This window comes from Canis lupus, chromosome 23 (genome assembly GCF_048164855.1).
Source record: "Canis lupus baileyi chromosome 23, mCanLup2.hap1, whole genome shotgun sequence".
In the NCBI taxonomy this organism is placed as follows: domain Eukaryota; kingdom Metazoa; phylum Chordata; class Mammalia; order Carnivora; family Canidae; genus Canis; species Canis lupus.
The window spans coordinates 43,727,645-43,745,188 of record NC_132860.1 but is presented as its reverse complement, the minus strand read 5'-3'; the positions used below and the strand labels follow the sequence as shown (position 1 = coordinate 43,745,188).

At 39.0% G+C, this 17,544-nt stretch overlaps 1 protein-coding gene across 4 annotated transcripts in view; it reads right to left on the bottom strand.

The window, feature by feature from the left end:
* FAT3 (FAT atypical cadherin 3) overlaps window positions 1-17,544 on the bottom strand; it is a 652,630-nt gene that overhangs the window by 324,017 nt on the left and 311,069 nt on the right. The window contains exons 4-5 of one of the 4 annotated variants that reach the window (XR_012015835.1): window positions 15,462-15,623; window positions 11,295-12,196 (exon numbers count right to left, since the gene is read on the bottom strand). The exons of the other annotated variants lie outside the window; for them this stretch is intronic. The gene's annotated coding sequence lies outside the window, so the exon portion shown is untranslated. Of the gene's footprint in view, window positions 1-11,294; window positions 12,197-15,461; window positions 15,624-17,544 lie in introns of those variants that run through there. 4 annotated transcript variants of the gene reach the window in all.

Below are 17,544 nucleotides of genomic sequence, written 5' to 3'. Positions count from 1 at the left end.
TTTTACATTAAGTTATTAATCTTATAAAACAGCAAACCATGGACTTGAATCCAGAACCCATTAATCTAAAACCTGAGCTTATTTCACCATCTGATTCTGTCTCTCCCTCTCTCTCAACATGAAATGAAGCACATTCCTTATATTAACTGGCAATAGTAAATAAGGGTGCTATCCTTCATTCTCAAAACAGAAAATAGAGGGGGGCCTGGCTGGCTCAGTCAGTACAGTATGTGACTCTTAATCTGAGGGTTGTAAATTCAAGCCCCACGTTGGGTATAGAGATTACTTAAAATCTTTTTAAAAAGCAGAAAATGAAAATATTTTGGTTTGTCTCCATAAGAATCTTAAAGTGAACTAGTATTTACTAATATGATCCATAAACTTGATTTCTTCCTTTTGAGTATGTGCCTGGTTAAAAAAATTATTTAAAATTACTTCTTTTAATTAGTACAAATACATCACATTTTTTATGTTAAAGAAAGAGTGTTCCTTTAAGTGGTTTTGCCGTGATTTTCTAATGTAATTCAATAATTGCTTAGTGCTGAGGAGGCTGAAATTTTCATTTAAATTTTTATATTTAAATTTTTACATCACTAGCTGCAACCTCAGGGTACAGGCAATTTGTAATGTTAGCAATTCTTTAGATGCTGAATATTAAAATCTACTTTTGTATTTCAAGGGTTATTTCTAATTACATGCACAATTGCTGATCCATCTGCCTACTACATAGATGTCTGTAGTTATATATGCTTGAATAATTATTGAAAATTAAATAACATCATAAACAGTCAAATTAATTTCTCTGAGCATACCAAAGGCAGGAAGGCTGCACTTCGACAAAATGATTTGCTCTGAGAAACAAAAACAGGTTTATCTTATATGTCACTAAATTTGTCACATTCTATTCTTACTTGAGTTTAAGAAAAAATTCTAAAATTTGAAACAATACCTGAGAAGTATTACTAAACAGCAACAAACTTTAGCTGCATGAGTAATTTAAAATTGTAGTCCAAAAATGCCTCACTGTCAAAACAACAAGCCCATAATGTGTTTCCTACAATAACATGGCCAAATGTAGCAGTTTCACTAAGAAATGGTCTCCTTGAGTGTTCCAACATAATATAAAATCATAAAGGGAAAATGGCTGGCCTGCCTTGTTTCTGCAATATCAGGCAGTCATTATAAATATGGTAAAATATGGGAGGCTGGACTGCAGGGTCTTTGAAAATTGTTTATCTAAATTACAGCAGAGGGATGAAGAAAAGTTTGTACTGAGAACACACACACACACACACACACACACCAGAAAGGACAAAACATACCTAGACAAGTTGCAGTAATCAAAAGGTCAGGTGGGAGAAAACCAAAGGAAAAGGTCTCCCTGTTTCAAATATGGATGGCAGGGGGGTAATGAGAGCCCATGTTTTAAAGGGTTGGCTGACAGCACAGTTTTCCTACAGTAGAGTGATTCAGAAAGTCTCAATGAACACAAATTTGAACCTTGTATTTCGACTACAGGGTCTTTCAGAGGGTGACTCCCAGACTGAACCCATACATTTCCTGAAACTGGCCTCCAATTGGTCTATAGAAACCACTGGGGCCCTGCCCCCAACAAATCAGATTAGAGGCGCAGACAGACGATAACAAATGGACAGGAAAACCTGCTTTGTCTGAGGTTTGGCCCTATCTGAGCCACGGAATTTAAGAATCTGGAGGCCAGGCCGTGTTCAAAGATTTGAGGCTAGTGCACTTCCCAGTGAGGGAAGGGGCAGAGGTCAGATCAAAGTGGTAGCTCAGTTAGGGGGAAAAGAGCAGAAAACAACTGCTGGTTCATGGAGCAGGTGACCAGTAATAAAGGAGGATGGGTAAGGACCTCAGCACTACAGAAGCAGCTTAGCCTGAATGTCAGTGAGGGAGGTCAGAGGGGCAAGCAGAGGTTACCAGCACCAAAAGGCACTCTCCAGCTTGGGCCAAAACAACTGTCTCCTGGATCATGTAGGGTCCTGGATACCCCAGTGGCTCACTGTCTTAGACTCACCATCATATCAAGCCATGTTTAAAACCTCATTTCAGGGATACTTCTGTGGCTCAGCGGCTGAGTGTCTGCCTTTGGCTTAGGACCCTGGGATCAAGTCCTGCATCGGGCTCCCTTCAAGAAGCCTGCTTCTCCCTCTGCCTGTGTCTCTGTCTCTTTCTCTGTGTCTCTCATGAATAAATAAAATCTTAAAAAAAAAAAAAAACCAACACCTCATTTCAAATGTTTGCTAAAATCCTTTTCCATAGTGGCTTCTTAAGGGTACAACTCTACATCATAGAGACCTAAGACAGAATCTTGCTTCTCCATCTGCTTGGCTATGCAACCTTGGGCAAGTCAGTTGACTTCAGCTCACAATACACATACCACTTAACATTGTTGTGAGAATTAGAACAGATACTCTATGCAAAGTGTTTAGCACAGTGCCCAACACACGGCTCTTCCCCAGACATTTCATGCTCTCTTCCTCTTTATGCTGGGTCCCTCCCAGAACATCTTCTATCACATCTCCATTGGTTTATACACAACTATTCCCCAGCCCGCTGGAATCTGGGTTCATGGCTCCCCAACCCTGCAGTTCCCAGAACGCTGTCTTGTCAGAGTACTCATCACACCGTACTGTTTCTCCCCATCTAACTATGTGATATTCTGGACCTTGAGCTCCATAATGTCAGCAACCACATGTACCTTTTTGCTGGGCTAAGCACCAAATTTGGGAAGTGGCTGGCACATACTAAGTATCTAGTACATCTTCGCTGAATTATAAATGATTGAATGAGTTCAGGCTCTAGATCTTCCATGATCTCTCAGATCATGTTGAGTTCTCCTTTTTTCAATTAACTATTTTCCATGATAATATTTTATTTCTTAATTATACCCAGATTCATGGTATTGTTTATGCCCTGAATGTATATAAGTATACCACATACAAAATATTTTTAATTTTTTATTGCCTCAATGCTACCCCTTCCACACATAGCAGCAGGTCAATGAACCCTCAATGCATTAAATTAGGTTCATGATTTTTGGTGGATCAGTTAAACTTTGTGTATCTCAGTTCCCTTCTCTGTAACATGGGAAGGCTATGTTACATAAGCTCTGAATATCTTTGATTCTATGCCTGAACTAAAAGGAAAAATCAAGTATGTTTTACTACTCAACATGTTGATATACAGCACAGACCTACATGCACAATCTATCTTCTTATCATTTGCAATTAAGGCACCAATAAAATATCAAAAAGCAAGGACTCCCAAATTAAATCCCATACCCAAGGAAAGAACTGCATTTCAATATGGAAGGGCACTCATTTTTCTAAGCATCTATAAAGACCCAAATCTGCTTATGCCAAGGATAGTTTCAGCATGAAAGATATAAAGTAACATACTCACACACACAAAACCTACTTTTTTAAAAAAGAGAAATGTGGCAACCAGGTGAAAGGAACAAGGTAATTTCAAAAATCCTAGCTTTCTCTTGGCAGGGGATTTGGGTAATCGCTTGCCAATTGCTGGTTACTACTGCCAAGGACCAGGACTGCTGTGTTCAAAATTGCTGGCAATGGCCACCTATTGTTTGTGAATTTCTGTCTTAGCAGGGACTCTGCGGAGAGGCTACTCAGGTCAGCGGGGAAGCAGAATTGGCCAATACTCCCAGTGGTCATCACTGCTTAATGCAGAGAAGTCACAAGAGAACAACTTGAGACACCTATGAAAATTTCCCTGAAAAACTTCCTGACTCTTTAGCTAGCATGTATGTGTGTAGAAAGATAGATCTTCTGAAAAATAAATAAAAAAATAATATTAGTAATTATTCACTCTCATCACTGAACATTTACAAAATCACAGCTTGCAGTCTGCTGGCTTCTCTTGCTTGGCGGGCAGTCTATTCATTTAAGCAGGGTGGTAATACACTGCACAATAGCTCACACAACTAGATAAAAGGATCCATTGGGAAATTTTGGTTCGGTGAGCTCAAATATAAACACTTTGGCATCTCTTTTATGGCTTAATTCCCTAGTGTTATCCACTAAATACCATAGAAAATGAAAACAAAAATTGGCTTTTAATTCTTGAAGGTTTTTCCACTTTCTGGTCAAAAGGCAAAACAATCTCAAATCTCTGGAGTATATCTGAACTCTTGAATTTACAAGCTGTATGATTTGGGCACATTTATAAAACTCTCTAAGCTTCAGTGTCCTCATCTATAAAATGCAGCTAATCATAATACCCTTCTCTAGCTTGTTGGCATTAAACGAAATGAAAGCATATGTGTAAAGCGTTCCTATTACTAAAAAATGTTGGCTGTCATTTATCTCTCTGTCCATGGTGTATTGGACAGAAACACAGGCTCTGGAGGCACTGAAATCTGACCTTGAGTCCTGATCCTGATGTTTACTAACTCAGTGATTCTGGCAAGGTAGATTCCTGAGCATCATTTTCTTTAGTGATAAATTGGAAACAATAATACTAATATCACAAACTTTAGTGTGCTATTGTGAGTCTGAAATAACTGCTGTTAACTATGCTTGGCAAAGATTAACCAGAATATAAATTGCCATACCATTATCGTCACCATCATCAATCTGTATTTTCACTAAGTGCCCAAATCATAACATTCTCATATTATCTTCTTCTACCATTACCTGAGATCCACAACACAATCTTTCAACCTGCTGGAGCCACGTAACTGATGAAGAGAGAAGGTACTTCAATGACAGGCTGATGGTGAGTAAAAATAAAATCTTAACCTCTAATATAATAAAATCAAGTGATTTCTCTAAAATTAAAGCAGCAAAAAAACATTTTGAATGGGTTTCTTGGTTTGAAATATTCTTATATACAACTAGATCTCTGCGTGTACCAAAATATGGTTGATTGCATGTCCTAAATCAAAAATGTCCTGATAGGGGAACAATGCTTAAGGATAAGAAAAATGTGAATGAGTCTATGAGGAAGTGGGTATCCAATAATATCTACTACCTTTCCAAGATGAAAAGGCAATGATGACATTTTTAGGCATTTACAACTATTCTGCACATAAAAGAAGTATTCTCTAATGGGGTTTTCAGGAGTATACAGCATGAGAACCAGACAGTTAGCTTTATGATCTTGGCAGGCTAATTAGCCAGACTTTCCTTTTTAAGCAATTGACTTAATATACTACATGAAGAGAATATAAGCTTGATGCCAACACTCACTGGTCATTGCTGCCAATGCCAACTTCCCTCACTTCAGTAATAAATTCTAAATTCCATACACATGTAGCCAGTCTTACACTTTAAGAAAAGCTTTGGTTTAAATCATGCTTAAAATATTTTCCTTTTAGTAAAGAAATCTTTTTTCCTTCTCTTCTCTCCTTCCTTCCTAAGACAAAAACAAAAAGCTGTCTTTGAAAACATCTCTTACTAAGGTAATTCAAAAAAGTTACCTAAGTTTCCAGGGAAATTTAGGAAAGAATCTACACGCCATGTCTTGCGAACAAATTAATTTTAGGAATTATATGTAGCTTTGAAAATAAAGACCCTAAAAGCTAAAGTTATCACCATCAGATTCAGAGAGAAGACATGAACTTTTTCAAGTTTAAACAATATTGTCTTGGTAATTTCCTTTCTCTGTTCTTTTCCTCAGGGAAAAGTGAAAGATAATTCAAGAACTAGCAAGGCAGGCTAAGATTGTCCTTGTATTTAACCAGAAGAGCATTAGAAAACAACTGTAACAGAGAGAGTTCCATAAAATCTATATTCCCCAGGGTGGATGTTCTGTGGGGATGAATCTGTACCCAAATACCGCAACCAGCATTGATCAGAAAAGCCCCTGATGTGACAGAATAAAACAGATTTCATCTCCACTTTCCTGAGCAGCAAATCAAGGCTAAGTCACATGTCACTGATCCACAAGTGTTGGACATGGGATTAGATTCAGATATATCCAATATGTCTAAATAAAAAGCCTGTGATTCGAGCGGAATATGTATTGCCTCTCATAGCATGAGACTAATAAAGTATTTTCTAAGATCTGATCAAGAGCAAATATTCCATAAGTCAAGGACCTGAACACTGCCCTTAGATCTCAGCCACCAGGGCCTCTGCTCCCACAAGGCAGAAGATACCCCTGGCCCTCCTTCTGCTATGCCTCTCCTCACAAAACCTGGAGCCTGAGAAGCCAAGGAGATATGCCCAGTTGGTGTCTGCACATGCCCATCCATACACATTCTAAGGCTGAGATTCGAGACAGACCAAACACTAGTTCTAGACATTCTGGAATTCTCTGCCCAAATGACTACCTGGCCTGTTGCTAAGGCCTGAGTGAGTGTCTTTGCTGGATCCATTCCTTTAGGACAGATCATGCCTGTCCAGTGCTCAAGACTGAGGATTGGTTACGAGGAGCTGTTCACAGAGGGGTGGAGCATGGGGGAGTAGGAGACCAGAGCTTGGACACATGGCCTAGGGTGTGAGGGACACGTGCACATGGGAGTGAGCCGGGGGTGAGAAGAGAAGCTGGGCATGAGTAGGCGGGTAGGCTGGGCCTGCTCTCCCAGCTCCACCTCATGTGGTACTCACAGGACTCAGAGAACTCTAGTTTCAAATCTGGCCTTTCAGATTTGAATATTGATCAAATTGGAGGATGGAACACATTTTATTAACAAATTTTTTTAACTTGACTTATTACTTTTAAATATGTATACTTGTACGTGGCTCCTATTTGTTCTTGATCTCAGACCTGCAAATGCCAATGTCATAGGCATATTTCACTGGGCTGGTGCAAAGGATTGCTGCTTTTAGATTTGCACTAACACCCTATAACAATCACAGGATTTTGCATGAAAACAGTAATTGGCAGCATCTCTTGAAGGAAGAGATCTGGACATTCCAGTGCAGTATTCTGGACTCAGTCATCCTTTGGGATTAAATAGCTGCAGCCTTTTACACAGGGAGGGAATGTCCACTTGGCCACATTCAGTGGTTGAAGGTAAAACTTCCCTGGAACTGTATAGCCAATGTCCTGTTTTCCACACCCGGGCCCATTTCATTCCCTTACATTAGCTATCTGCCCATCTGCCCGTGTAGACTTCTGAGCACTGGACCCCTGATGTGAAGAAACCTTTAGGTATCAGCTGAATCACCTCATCTAACAGGATCATCTGGGGAAATTAATCTAATCGAACTGGTATTCTGAACAAGTCAGTGTCATTTGGCGTGACTGAAGATCTAACCCACGTCCTCACGATTCTCACACTTAAGACAAGAACATGCAGTAATCACTGGAATTGGAAGAGAAATCTCTTTAACTGTCTATCTTTTCAGTTCAAGGCATGCCAGACAAGCAGTTAGTGAAGGGAGTCCTTCCTGATTGTGCTCACAAGAAGAAAATTACCCCCTTAAAAGTCCTTGTTGAAAAATAATGAATCCAGCGGCACATGGGTGGCTCAGTTAGTTAAGAGCCTGCCTTGGGCTGAGGTCATGATCATGGGATCCTGGGATCAAGTCCCTCACGGGCTCCCCAAGGAGTCTGCTTCTCCCTCTCTCCCTCTGCCCCTCCTCCCCTTGTGCTCTCTTCCTCTCTCTCTCTCTCAAATAAAATCTTAAAAAAAAAGAAAGAAAAATAATGAATCCAAACAATGAGAATATCATTAGTACTCTCATGTCAAAACCTTAATCTTTAAAAGAAGGGCAATGCTATTTGTGCTTCACTGTGTACAATCATTTTTTAACCTTAATATTGAAAACTCTATAGTGACTCTAATTTCAGTTAAGATCAAAAAGTACTAGCATATGGTATATGAAAGCAAAATTAATTATGGCCTCAACATCCCTTCTTAGCTCCTTCTCTTCATCATGTATTAATCTTCTGGGTACTGTTGTACATGTTAAAATACAGCAAATGAATTGCTGTTAATATGCTGTTGCCAGGTTAAAGTACTAGAGAATGTGAAGATGTCAGAGAACAAATCCCAGAGAGGAATGAAACACTGTTTTCCTTAGCTTATGATTACCATACAAATAGACTCCTTCTGAATTTAAATTAAAATGACACACACAAAAAAACCTTTACATTCACTTATGCACAGTGACAAAGATGGAAGGGCAGACATTCTGCACACCATAGCTCCGGGGGTACTTTCACCACAGCTACGGTTTCACATGCAAAAACACAATCCAACAACACATTCTTCGCTTTGAAACTTGGAAAGTATCTTGTTGCACAACATTATAGCAGATGACATTTCTTGAATTAAAAGCAAAAATCTGTTATCTTCAACCACAGGGAAAAGTTATTATAAACAACGTATGGAAAAATCTAACAGGCACGTGGAAAGAGGAGTGGGGAAAAAATAACAATTTCTCTAAGTAGAGTTGTGAATGTTTCCAGGATTAAAAGCTTAATTTTGGAAATGTCTGGTCACATCCAACTATCATTTCTAATCTCAAGATGGAAAGGTTATTTTCTAACCAACAACATGTCCTGAGCTTGCTCTGAAATGACTTTGCTATATGGCTATGGAACTCCCATGCCTGAGCAGGGAACAGGCTATCTTTATAGAGAGGCTTGGCAAGCAAATTCCCAGAGCAACCCAAGACAGCACAGAAAAGCATGTGCCTGTGTATTTTGTGTACCTTTGTGTATACCTTGTATTTTCTCTCTCTGACCAACTTGCCAACATCTACACAATTTTTGAGATTGAGTTCCAGTTCATAACTTTACCTACTCCTTGGCCTCTTGGTTTAGAAGGTTAATATACAGCTTGTAGACAGAGTGAGTCAAATTTGGACATCATCGTTATCTCTGAAAACTCTGGCAAATTGATTCTTTCACTAGTTCACCCATCCATTCATGTATTCATTCAATGAATACTGGCTGAATTCCTACTACTAGCTGTCCCTGTTCAAGGCAGAATATACAATGGTCAACAAAAGACAAAAGCTCTGCCTTCATGGAGATTCTATTCTAGTGGGGGAAATAAAAAACGAGAAAAATAAACAGATTACATATATACTTTGTTAGCTAGTGATAAGTGCAAAAGAGTGAAAGAAAGCACCCAAGAACTAGGAATTACAATAGCATATGGGGGCAACCAGGAAAGGCTATGTTAGCTGGTGATACATGAGGAAGGCCCTGAAGGGAGCTAGCGATCCAGTCACGTGGGGATCAAGGGGAAGAGTGTTCCAGGCAGCAAAGCCAGCAGCAGCCATGGCCCAGAATGTGCCCCAATGCTCACATGACATAAGGGGGGTGATGAAGAATGAGATGTGAAGGGGGCAAAGAGGGAGAAGATTGGACCTGTCCCTGTTAAAAGTCTAGCTCTCACAATGTGACTTACTTCCTAAGTTGGGGGAGGCAGGTCAGATGGTGATAGGCACAGTCTGTCCTTGTCATATTTGATTGGAACTTATAACAGATGGATGGTTATTTATTTATTTATTTATTTATTTATTTATTTACTTATTTATTTAAGATTTTATTTATTTATTCATGAGAGACACAGAGTGAGAGGCAGAGACACAGGCAGAGGGAGAAGCAGGCTCCATGCAGGGAGCCCGATGTGGGACTCGATCCCGGGACTCCAGGATCACACCCTGAGCCAAAAGCAGATGCTCAACCACTGAGCCACCCAGGCGTCCCTCTATATTTATTTTTGAAAAGAAACCTAGTGTCTCCCCACCAACATCCTCTGAGAAATGTGTACATTTTAATGTTTAACTGGGCACTGTATACCCTGAAACAGAATCATCTGAGATTCTTCTCCCCACAAAAAGGTAACAATTAGCTTCACAAAGAGTACCTCCCCGAGTGCATCACAGGGTTGGCTTATAACTATTCTTGTCCTGACAAAGAACCTAGGATGTTGGAGAAATTAAAGCCATAAAGGGTAAGGAGCCATTTGTTCAGTATGAATCAACAAAAGTGAGATGGAATACCTCAGAAACTATACTGAAAGTCCACATTTAGTGAGTTGTGATGGACAGACCCTGCTTACCTTGAGATATGATGTGTTGTTACTGCTCTTGTATTTCCAGGACTGAGCGCAGTACCTGATATAGAATTTTCCATATGTGTTTGTTGAATTAATTAGTTTGTAATTAATACATAACACAAGGCACAATGTCATCAGCTCATTAAAGGCCAGAGAATGTTGAATTTATTGATGATTAGTTCATGATACAGACTGAATTCATAAGCACACAACACATTACTTAAAAAAATTTTGTTCTCAATATAAGGTTTACAGACATCTGACTCTACTTTTACTACCACCTTTTCCTTTATTTTAACTATCAATACTATGGTTGGCCTTCCTTAAAAATAAAGGATCTAAGGAGGATAGTTTCATAACCTAGATTTGTCCATTGCTTTTTATTCTGAGGTAGAAGATTCTAGTTCCAGAGAATTTTTCTAACAAGTTCCCTAGGTGGACTCTCATCTTGTGAAAGAAGTTATTCTAAGCCTATCACAGATAAAGTATGTGAGAGTTTTAATATTGTGAAGTATCACATAAATTACAATTATGACTGCAATTATTATTCTGACATCTATTAGCAAAGACCAACTCCCATATTTTTCCTGTTTATGAAAGTAGAAGGCGTTTTCCCAATAATTGCCTGCTTTCTCCCCCACATATCAAATCACATTAACATTAAATATAATAGGAGGACAGTGACAAGGTCACTGTGACATTGTTTTAACCATGGCCACATCTTTAACCATTTCTGTTCATGTAAAGTAAGACTTGGCCCAGAATTGATGCTGTAATATCTAAAGTGCTTTCATAACCTAGGATAAACTGATTTAAAAAGTGACTAATGACCCCTTAATTTGCCTTTATGAACACTTAGGAAATTTCTAGTACAGTGTGCATTCTGACAACTTGTAGACTATGTCAATATAAGATCTATATTAATTCCTCAGAGACAAGTAAATCCAGAGATGACATTTTGAAAACAGTTCAAATGTCAAATGGGAGTTTAAACAAAAGCAACTAGTTGAGAAAATTTCAGGCATATTTGGATTTCAGAAAGCTGTAAGCGCTTTTTTGTTACAAAAGGAATTCAGAAATCCCTGTGCAGTATCAATAAGTGACATACATTATCCAAGGCTTGCTCTTTCTTTCTTTCTTTCTTTCTTTCTTTCTTTCTTTCTTTCTTTCTTTCTTTCTTTCTTTCTTTCTTTCTTTCTTTCTTTCTCTTCCTTCCTTCCTTCCTTCCTTCCTTCCTTCCTTCCTTCCTTCCTTCCTTTCTTTCTTTTCTTTCTTTCTCTCTCTCTCTCTCTCTCTCTCTCTCTCTCTCTCTCTCTCTCCTTAGGGCATTCCCATGTGGAAAGCACTCTTTTCGGAATGAATAATAATTGTCTCATTCCCCACTGTACTCTGGTGTCTAACTTGGTACCTGGCACACAGTAAGTGCTCAATAAACCACACTAAATGCTGAATACATAAATGAGTAAATAGATGAGGAGTTGGTAACAACCGTTTTCCTACTTTGAAGGATCGTATTTTCTTTTAATACAAATACCAGCACTATACTATGCTATGCTATACTATACTATACTATACTATACTATACTATACTATGAATGGCCTTAAAAATTAACAAAACATTTATTTAGTTTTGCTTCCTTTTGCTGGAGGTAGCCTGGAAGGCACAAAAGTACCCCAGCAAAAAATAAATAAATAAAAGTCACTGCAGAGCCACCATCACTTTATTTGGTTAAGTCTAAGTAGACACAAAAAATGAAATTGTGCAATTGTAGAGAAAACCCTAGCAACTGTGACCTGTGTCTAAAAGGTTTGTTTTAGGACAAGGGGATGCCCAGTGAGAACACTGCTTTGAAGATACACCAACAATCTGAAGGGACACAAATGACTAGAACCCAAAAGGTTTTCTAATGGTCAATGATAAAACCTTCATAGCTTATACGAATTATGTAACAGGAATCTTATCAAAAGAAAGTTCACTTACTTTCTTATCGTCTATGATTAATTTCAAAGAAGTGGGCTTTTTAAAATAGTTTGTTTAGGGATCCCTGGGTGGCGCAGCGGTTTGGCGCCTGCCTTTGGCCCAGGGCATGATCCTGGAGACCCGGGATCGAATCCCACGTCGGGCTCCCGGTGCATGGAGCCTGCTTCTCCCTCTGCCTGTGTCTCTGCCTCTCTCTCTCTCTGTGACTATCATAAATAAATAAAAAAAAATTAAAAAAAAAATAAAATAGTTTGTTTATAGCAATTTTCCCTTAAGAGAAATGGGTCAGAGCTGTATGATCGCCCCCCCCCCCCGCCGCGGGCGCACACACACACACACACACACACACACACACACAGTGTTTATACAGAAACAGCCTCTTCACCAATGCAAGCAGTACAGGAGAAGAGAAAACCAGCATGTGACCCCAGAAATGCCACAAAGCCTGGGGAAGGACGCTATGGCACTTTCCCCCTGTGAGAGGAGCCCTCAAGGTCACCCTTTAGAGCCTACTGGTTCTCAACCTACTTACTATTCTAATACCTTATTTATATGATGTCTCAGCAGATGAGAAGCAGCAAATTAGAAAGCAGAGCCCTGGAAGAGAGAGGCATACTGATAACAGAAGTGAGTGCTGGCAAGCTGAGTGCAAGTAAGGAGACCCAAACAGTACTACATTTGATGGCCCCAGAGAGTAATTAACAGTCCAAATGGAAACCCTAAATCCATGACAGGTGACATAATTTGCAGAGCCCAGTGCAAAATGAAAATGCCAAGCCCCTCATTCAAAAAAGTATTAAGAATTTCCAGACATGACAGCAGAGCATTAAACCAAGCATGTGGCCCTTCTGAGCACAGGTCCTATATGATTGCATAGGTAGCATGGCTGTGAAGCCAGACCAGCTTGTATCATCATGTTCAGCATGAGAGCCTGAGAAAGTGAAAGACACAGATAACAGGCTATGAAAAGCAGCACAGAAATATAGTTCTTTTTTAAAATTGTTGTTTTGGCCCTTAGAATGTTGAATTTCAGTTATCTGGGAAAACCACTTGTGTATAATTCCTCCATCTCAGGAGCTACCAGCTATCATTACAATTCCAACATGCGCCTTCAACGACCAGCTCAGGGTTCCCCCTCAACCCCAGTTTTTCCTTTGTTGAAGTGTTTTTGTCTGATAAACAGCCTGTTTGTTCTTTTGGGTCTGAGCAGTTTCCTATTTCCTCATGTTCCTCCCATGCCTATGCAAAGAATCCAAAATCCATAAAGGCTTATTAAATCAGAGAGAGATGAAAGCACAAAGTCATTCACTAGTCATTATAACCCAACAATGCATTAATGGATATCCACTGAAAACATGTCCACTATTTCTAAACATATGCATGTAAATATAAATCCACTGACTATATTTGATTAAGGTCTGATGGTGAGACTTTGGAGACTCTGACTATCAAAGCCCACTTTACACTGAAAGTCATTTCATTGGGCACTAAAACTACTTAAATACTAAAATTACAGAAATATGTCCAAATCTAGTTTCATAATAAACCATTTTAATAAATATCCCTATTTCCCGTGCATGAACATCATTTCTTCAAGAGGAAAGCATTTCTCACTATGACAGAAAACAATTTAACTAAGTAAAAAATGAACAATTTAGTATGTACATAGCAAAGATGAAGTATGTCTTTATAAAATGGGAGATTTTACAGAGAAGAGAAATTAACTTAAGTGGTAGGAGGTAAAATTGGATTTGTCTTGCTTAACTGCAATGGCACCATATTTAAAAATGGTGCATTGGCAAAGGCTCAGCACTGTCGGCCTGTAATTGTCTGTTTCTAATGTGATGGATTTATTTTACATCTCCTCGCTCATGTTCTCGGATGTTTTCCTTCCTAAAACAACCAATAAATATTATAACCATTTATTATTGCCAGAAAAAAGTCCCATAAAGAACCTTAATATTATTTACTTAATCTCTTCATTTTAAAGCTGTGTGACAATAGCAATAAATAACAGTTGATGGTGAAATGATTCTAGACTATGAGATCTTAAAGGGTAGGGTCCTTGTGTTATCAGTCCCGGACTCCCTCTGCTTAGCAGAGTGCCTGGTATACTATAGGCACTCATAAAACATAAATATGTAATATATATCTGAGACCTCCAACACATTTAATCAGACATACTCTTCATCAGTTTTCAAGAAAACAAATTCTGTTGAAAGGCAAGAATTTTGAGTGCATTTAATATTAACTATAATAGTTAATATTTATTGAACACTTTGTATAGACAAGACTAAGCTAAATACTTTATAAAATACATTAACCCATTTAATTCTCACAACTCATTATCTCCATTTTACTAAAGGGGAACCTGAACCACAAGAAGTTAAAAACGTGTCCATTGCCATATGGTTGGTATGTGAATAAGATGGGGCTCCCCTCCAAGAAGAAATCCATGCTTCTTATGGGTATACTGTGTGAATCTCACAGAGTGAATTCCTGGAGGACAGGTGGCTATCATGCACATCTTGTTCAATAGGCTAAGGATAAGCAGAGTTGTCTAAAAGACTATAATTCACTTTTCACAGAATTGTTGGCCAATTTTCCTGTGGAATCCTATAGATAAAATATAAAACAGTAAATATCTACCTAAGAACTATTAATAAAGAAAGACACGGCTTAATCCAAGCACATGCTGGAGACCACAAATATTTTTGGTCATGACCCACAGAATTTCATAAATGAAAGAGAAAAGGTAGTGGTCAACGTTCAAGCTAATGTAGATGAAAAATCCCAGAAATAACATGATTTATAATGACAAATAACCTTTCACTGATCTCTCCCCTAATTACCAAACCTACAGACCTCTTCCAGTTTTCAACCTTTGTGCATCAACCAGTATTAGAGAACATTTATTCTTTCTGTGCTTCTCCCCTGCTTGGCTTTCTACAGCAATAGTCTCTTATGGCTCCTTCCTTGCATAAAGAGAAACCCGTTTCAAGCTCTGACGGCAGTTATGTGTTATTACTACAAGGTATGTTCGAGCACTTAAAGGCAAAGAGCACAGCTAAGTTTCACTAATACCAGAGCCAGCCATCAGAAAGTCCTTAGGATCAAGCCTATCAGAGCTTGTCTGTCTGTCTGTCTGTCAGCTGTTTCATGCACACAGTCACTGTCTTAGTCCATTCAGGCTGTCATAACAAAATACCATGTTTATGAGGCTGGGTGGCTCATAAACAACAGAAATTTATTTCTCATAGCTCTGGAGTCTGGAAACCCAAGGTTAAGATGCCAGTAGATTTGATGTCTAGTGAAGGCCCACTTCCTTGGTTGAAGACTGCACCTTCTATCTGTGTCCTTAAATGGCAGAAAAGGGGAACAGTCTCCCTGGAGTCTCTTTTACAAGGGTGTTCAGTCTATTGCTGAGGGGTGGCTCCACCCTTATGATGTAATTATTTCCCAAAGCCTCACCTTCAAATAGCATTGCCTTGGTGATTTGATTTTAACATATGAATTTTGGAGAGAGATCAGCATTCCCCTAGAGTCCTCAGTTTTATAGCTCCTCAAGTTCGCCACAGCCAGAGATTACTTCTGAATCCCAGCAACAAATTCTTGGAAGAGAGAATATCGATCCTAGTATCAAGGAAAGAAGGGTTGAGGGTTAACACTCAGAAAAAAAATGCGATAATCTTTTAGGTTGGTCAGATATTTCTAAAGTTATTTACAACAAAGTATCTTCCCTGAGAGGACTCTTCACTTCTCACATTCTCAGGGTCACCAAATCCTGGGTAATTATTTCTACATAGTCTTTCCCATTAGTAATCCTATTCCTTTTCTATAGTGCCATGGTCCTTGATAGACTCCAGGACTTAGTCAGAGGTAGAGATGGTCTCAGGACCTTCCACAGCAAATAAATATCCTTTCTCATACCAACTCCCCATCAGTGCTAGGTTGAAATGGATGCAAAGTGTGGGCATAGTACGGAAGGCTGTTATAATCAATTAGTGATGTCTGTGATGGGGAAAAACAGTGTCAGCACGTGAGTCAGATGTTGATGCTTTTGACTCAGGTTCTGATTCTTTGTTGACAGATGAGGATTCTGAGGCCTACAGAAATAAGGTAAACTTGCTCTAAGAGAAGTTAGTGGCAGTGGTCGGGCAAAAATCTGGATAACACAACTACTACTACTAGTGCTCTTTCCAAGGCATCTTGCTATTTTATTCTTGGGAAGTAGACATATCTAAAATAGAGAGAGGGGCTTCTAGGAGCCTAAGAGAGCCCCAACACAGTCCACTTTTCAGCCACAACCTAGTCACATATATGGAAGTCAGCAGGGCAGAGGGACACAGTCTCACAAGATGAAAACTTAATTGATAGGTAAAGTGTTATATTTATTTGTAGTTTGATATCACCAACTGCCTAAGGCCTTAACCATACAGTGTGGATGCTGATTTAGCTAAAGCATTCTACCCATAAAAACATCGTCATTTAACATTTATTGAGAGTTTACTACATGCTGAGTACTTTTTAAGCTACTTTACACATATTAACTCATTTAATCTTGGTGGCAAGCCAATTCATTAGTTACTATCATTACTCCCATTTTCACAGAACAAGAAACTGAAGCTCAGAGAGGTTATGTAAAGGGCCCAGTATCATGTAGCTAAGGAGTGGTCAAGTTGGGATTCATATGCAAAGACATCTGATTCTAATGTCCAAGCTCTTGAGCATTACTCCACTTGGTTTCTCTCCTTTCCAGTGTTATTGTGAAGCCTAACTATGACTACACGTAGCAAAGTGCTTAAAAAACATTTGTCAGTTTGTTACAACATGACATGACTGCCGAGATGCCTGGGTGGCTCAGTGGTTGAGTGTCTGCTTTTGGCTCAGGTCGTGATCCCAGGGTCCTAGCATCGAATCCCACAGCAGGCTTCCCGGAGGGAGCCTGCTTCTCCCTCTGCCTATGTCTCTGCCTCCTTCTCTGTGTCTCTCATGAATAAATAAATAAAATCTTAAAAAAAAAAAACATGACATGACTGCCATCAATAACTTACTACATGTTGGTTTTGGAATTTTGTTAGAGTTCCATGTGCTTTCCTAGAATAATCTACCTCTGGCTGAATAAAACTTATAGATTTCTGAAACACATATATCTTTTTGTAAGAATGTCAAGAAGCTAGGAACAGAGTCATACAAAGATGACAGAAAATCACAAGACCAGAATATAAAGTGGTAACAAAACTGGACTTTGGCTCTCAAGGTTAATGATGAGACTACATTTCACCTGGTAGTAACTTCTCATGTAGAAACTTTCAGTACTTTGAAGGAACTGTGCTTCCAGAGAATCAGCTTTAAAAGACTAAGAAATGACAAAATTAACAAGACTCATGAGATCCGGATTTATGAGGGACACTGAGTGCCAGTCAAGAGTAACTTCCATGTGGCCCCACAGGCCCCAAGGAGTATGAGAGCACCATCAGAGGATGATCTTCCAGAAGTTCTGAAATACTCAGAGTGATGTAATGTCACACCAGTTTCTCATCAAAACCCCTAG